This window comes from Phasianus colchicus, chromosome 17 (genome assembly GCF_987193195.1).
Source record: "Phasianus colchicus chromosome 17, bPhaCol1.hap1.1, whole genome shotgun sequence".
In the NCBI taxonomy this organism is placed as follows: domain Eukaryota; kingdom Metazoa; phylum Chordata; class Aves; order Galliformes; family Phasianidae; genus Phasianus; species Phasianus colchicus.
Genome location: NC_143452.1, coordinates 8,471,529 through 8,477,247, shown reverse-complemented (window position 1 = coordinate 8,477,247; position 5,719 = coordinate 8,471,529). Strand labels below are relative to the sequence as shown.

The 5,719-nt window shown below is 44.5% G+C and overlaps 1 long non-coding RNA gene across 1 annotated transcript; it reads right to left on the bottom strand.

Annotated features, from left to right (window-relative positions):
* Positions 1-886: 886 nt before the first annotated feature.
* On the bottom strand, positions 887-3,725 carry LOC149915620 (uncharacterized). The gene is made up of 3 exons (XR_016471975.1): positions 3,495-3,725; positions 3,145-3,286; positions 887-1,490 (listed from the first exon to the last, which is right to left on the bottom strand). It is a non-coding gene; the product is annotated as an uncharacterized LOC149915620 (long non-coding RNA).
* Between the last annotated feature and the right edge of the window lie 1,994 nt (positions 3,726-5,719).

Here is a 5,719-nt window from a genome sequence, read left to right as displayed (position 1 = left end):
TTTTTCAGCATTTCTGCATCTCCAGCAGTCCCTACTGCTAACAGTCTGTGTGCCATAGTAGCAGCACCAGCACCCAGCGCAGGGACTTGGCCCATCTGAACACTCACCCTATGCAGGAGGAGTGCATCAGCTGGAGATGGAGCAGGAAAGCAGGGACTGTTTGGAGCCACAGACAGTTTTTCATCCAAAATAAAATTTAGATGAATTTAACCCGTCTGTGACATTGCACCATAAAAGGGGGTCACACTGTTCTGTGTGCTCAGATGGATTCAACATGGCTTAGGGGAACATGCACATCCACCATGGCTTCATCCTCCATTTCTGGAGATAGGGAGCTGTGACAGCATCATTCCTGGTCAGTATGCTCAGAGGTTTATTGCTATTTAATTTTCAGCTCTGCAAAAGTGGTTACAAACGTGAAACTTTGTTTTACTCGTGACTAAAAGCAACATATGATTACTATAACATTTGGACAAAAGCATCAGTAAAAAAGAAAAGCAGCATATGAGGCAACATATGGTAAATATGTATTTAGAAGCACAGAAAGTAGGCAAACTCATTTGGGTCAAGATTTAATCAGATAACGTTTGGTTTAGATTCAGCTCTAATGCTACTTAGGAAGCACATTACATTGGAATCAGAATTTTAAATTTGGTTAATAGCAAATGAAAATACAAAGCAAGATAAAAAAGAAAGAATTGGATGATTTATGGCCTGGCAAATTTCTATTTCTTTGACAACCAGAAGACCAAGTCTAATTAAACTGTACACATCAGCTTTCTCCACATTGCTTGCACAAGGCTACGCAGGGATCATGAGCATGTGTAATGTGGTTAATAACTAATATCAGTTAGGTTTATTATACTCTATTCATTAGTTTCCAGATTTCAGTGAGCTATCATCTTACACTGTGAAGATGCTCATGAAATGGAGAAGAGGAAGACCATGGCAGTGCTGGAACTGCTTCCTTGTGTTAATGGCAGTTCTTATGATTCAGAGAGGTTGGCAGCTCCTGCAGGCTTTTAAGCACGTCTTGGTACCAGAGCTGCAACACAAGCCCATCCACCAGCATAGCTTTGCACTCATGCTTTCTATCACCTTCTGCTTGATGGAGTACATATGCTGTGACTTTTCATGATTCCTTCATTCGACCTCAGTTAGAAAGTGATGAAATATTCACAGAATATCTCCCTTGTTTTGTTCTGAACCCATCTTGCACTGGTAGGTATGACTTCATCCATTTGGTGCAAACTCAACTGAGAGCTTAAGGACATGATACAGATCGTGGGAGAGGACACAGAGCACACGAAAGTAATGGCACAAGACATGAGATTATCAAGCAGGAATTTATTTTCTTGGGAATCAGATTTAATTTAGGATCAGGCACCTGATGCCTCTCCCTCTCTTCCAAGGTCAGTGTTTGGTACATTGTCTTTAAATTTCCTGCATATTCAAGATTTTACACATGAAGATCTTGTCAGTTTGTATCCCTGGAAATGAAATGAGAGTAGTTTGAGGTTTACTGATTTTTTTCACATAGGCACCAGGTGGCTGGGAGTGCAGCCGTAGTGCCCAATTAGCAGCAAGCAGAGCAGAAGGCTGCGTGTGAAGGAGTGAGCACAGCACAGCGCTCAGCGAAGGAAGCCAAGCAGATGAAGCTGTGGGATGGAGCCCCTCCAAGTGCAAATCAGAGAAAGAAAGAGGGGCCAAAGTGCTGAAGAAAACCCTGGCACCTCTTCCAGGCAGTCACAGGGACCTTACACACCTCTGGTTATAAATGCAAACTCATCTCTTGGCAGGACACACGCTTTGCCTCAGCCTCTGTGTTGTCTTTCCTAATGAGGGCTGTTGTCCACAGGAGAATGACTGCAGTAAACCCTCGGGAACTGTAACCCATTAAAACATATGGCACCACTCCTCCGCATCTGCTCGGCTGTGGGAGCATCAGTTCTCACACACAATCCTCAGTGAAGCTGGAGCTGGCAGCATGAGCTTGGGGGACCTATAGCTTTTGGGGAAAACACTCTGCTTTCCTGGTTTTTGGGCCATCTCTCCTAATTCCATCAGATTATGGAGTTAGTGAGAGTAGGGAGGCTATAAGCTAATGCACTTCCCTTCAGAGTCGGGGGGATTTTCCCCTCTCCTTCTCCTTATAACACAGAGATGTGATGCAGTTTGGCATGGATTCTGAGAACCAGCCTTTTGTGCAAGGAGCTTCCCCAGAGTCCTGGGAGGAATTAATGTGTCCAACCATTCTTAAAAGACAAATGAAAACAACAGACTTCAGAAGGGCTTGGGTCTTATGTTACGATAGTCACCAACAGGTATTAAAAAGGCTCTACTGCCTGACCAGGTGATCAGGGTAATATGTCCAATTTTAACCAAACAAAAGAGAGGGCTCAGGTAGAGGATCACAGAGCTCTCAGACACTGCATATTGCCTCTCAGAGTACTGCCAATAGCCACAAGCCAGTAAAAGCAATTACTAGAACATTTTCCCTTTTCTTCTTGCTGGTGATTCAGACGAGTCCCTGCAGCACAAGTGATTGCTTCCATTTGCATTAATAGCAACAAAGTTCGAATGTGTTACTCTGAGCATCACCTTTGCTGGTCACAAGAGAAAGTACAAACTTTTCCCAAGAAATAGCAACCCCCACGAGCTCCATGGGGGATCCAGAAGCTGCATTTGGCTCGTGATTTCTCCTGCTGTGGGGCAGGTCCCATCCCTCCCTCCCTGCACACCCTCCATGCTCCCTGCTGCCAGCTTAGTGGTGATCTTCTGCTTATCCCACGCCCATACATCTGCTGTGCTCCCCCATCAGAGCTGACATCTTGAATGGGGTAATCCTCTTTGGGTGCCTCAGACTTTAATCAAAAGGTCACCTTCAGAATGCATGAAATTCAGCATCTCTCAGCAACGAGGGTAATTAATCAGCGTTTCAGTTTAAAGGACTCTCTCATTCACCCATGACAGTAGGAGCAAGGCAAAGGAAAACGACTGAGGAGCTGTGGCAGATGATCTCAAACACAGCAGAGTTACTCACAAGAAAAAGAAGCCTCGAAAACAGGTTAGCAGGCAGCCAAATTCTGCTGCCAGTGTTAACTGGCACAATCTGAAAGAGTACAGACTAGGAACAGTCCTTACATTTTACATGCTCCCAAGAACTGGCTCTGTGTGTGAACACAGCACAGCCCATGTGTCCTTCAGCCTCCATTTCTTCTCTCCTCCCCACGTGCTACCACTCACGAGATCCCAAGTGCAGCTCCCCAGCCCGAGGCACAGTGATCTGCAAGGAGAGGGGGAAATAAAGCAGAAACAAAACCAGAGTGTCAACAAATGTGGCAAAACGAGGAGTTAAAACCACAGGACAACTTCACAATGCCTCCAGTGATTTGCTGCTGCTCGCTAGAGTGTTCCCTCACTGCCATTTCACAACGGCATCTGATTAAATTTTGCTGTCTGGTATTGAGTCTAAATAATAATTAATAACTTACGAGGAGGCCTCCTAACGACGCACGCTGTGTTCCCTGTGTAATGCAAGGTGAGCAGGGTGCAGGACCTCTTGGCTCAGGTTTTCCTTCTCTCACCCAGCGTAACTTCAGAGCCCATGGGATCAGTCGGGCGATGTGCAGCTCCTCCTCCAGCCTGCAAGGCAGCCCTTTCCTCAGTTGAAGTGTGTGTGATAAGCACGAGGAGCTGTTTAAGTATCACTTGCCAGCTCCTGCCAAACAAGAAATGGATTTGCTTTCTGCATTCAAGTGAATTTTTATTTTTGTCAATCTTGCCTCTCTTATAATACATTCCCCTGTGAAATGTGTTGAGCAGAGATAACCAAGCATAATATATCCTGCGGGATTTGCAGCAGCAAGAAAACAATCTTGATATTCACAATGAAAAATGTCAAATAGTTTTCTGCCACTTATAGCATCAAATGATGATGCTTTTAGTATTCTTTCTATGGAAAGTACAATATGAAAAATACCAGACCATGAGAATTTGTGTACGTGTGTTTCTATTTACCACTGATCAGGTAAAAAAAAGCAATGAGAAATCATAAACAAGCCTCATCACGATCCCTGCACACTCTGGGATTTCTTTTCTTTCTTGTGTTCTTTTCCCCTTCTAATTACAGTGATGATATTACTCAAATCAGCAGGTGAGAACACAGCTCCTACCACTGCACACAGTCCTCCAGGGAAGCCTTGGCAGAGCAGGGTGTGATGGCAGCAGGGGAGCAGGAGGGACCTGCAGGACAAAGGGGATGGGATGCAGGGAATCTGCTCAGTTCTCTGCAGCTAAGAGATCCTCTGAATATATGTATTTTTCTTCCTTTCTTTATTCTTTCTAGACCATAGTCTGATCATGGCTTAGAAAAGCCAATGAATAATTGGCAGGGGGTTGGAACTGGTTGATATTCAAGGTCCCTTCCAACCCAACCAATCCCATTCTGTGATTCTGTGAATAGGGAGGACACAGTGGGAGGAAGTTTACCCACCCAAGGGGACTGATACAGGAGAAGGGCAGATGATGAACAATGATGATCAATAGGAATTTAAGGGTGTGAAGGACCAAAATATGACACTATCTTTCCTATCTCAGCACCTGGATTCACCATGTTATCTGGCAGCTTCTTTTGTTGGGATAGTGCTTAAAAAACCCAAACCACAAAAATGAAGCCCATTTTCCAAACACGTGTTACTGGCCCTGAGGAATGCCCTGCATGAGCTGCATCTCTTTCACACTGCCTTTCTAAGAAGACAAGTACTACTTGTCAGTCCCGGGGATATTTCTGCAGGTGCTGCAATATAGGTGGCATAAGAAATGGGTGTGAGTACTGAGAGTTTTAACTTAATATGCTTGGCCCTTTTGTTATATTAAGACAAAATTTAGCTTTGATCTCACTGCAATCTTTTCCAGAGTTTGGGTGATGCCCACTCTGAGCCCATTCACCATCATCACCTGGCTTTTAAGCACTCATTTACCCAGGGGGAGAGCTACTGGATGGCTTTAGGCTTCCAATTGCCAGTGGCTGTGTTAAAACAGGGCTAAGGGCAGCGCCGTGAGATGCATTTACCCACAGAGATGCCAGCAAATGCACCGCCCAAATTTCAGGCCTTTATCTCTGTAGAGAAAAGCCACCCTTCAGAGATGGGGAGTTCTGGAGTGCAGAGGAAGGCAAGGAGAGCTCATAATGCTATTGCTGTCAGACCAGAGCACAGAGAAAAGGTTAACATGAGTGATTGCCCTCTGGTGTCTTATTAATTGCTTGCTTTCAATTATAACATTCGATTGGCTGCAGGTAGGAGAGGATGTATTTTCACTTCTTCAACAGCTGTTTAGGAGTTTTAATTACAACTGACACATTAAGAGACCCTGACCCAGATCACTCAGTGTGGGGGATGCGTGCAAAGTTTTGCTCATTTCACACCACATATTGTGCTCAGATTTGTCTATATAAACAGGATGTTACAGAAGCAAATGTGGTAACGCTCCGTGAGCCCTTCCTGCTTAATCCATTTTAACATTTGCATGCTCTCAGTTGGTTTCCACAGTAATTACATTTCCATTAGCTTTAATTCATGACTTGATCTTCCATTTGCAACTTTCACTCTTCTGCCATGTGTGTGCATGCACATTCCCGCTCACGTTTCTTGCAATGTACAACAGAAAGCAAAACTCCAATGCCAAAGGTAGGAAAAGTGTATTTCTGCAGTGGGAA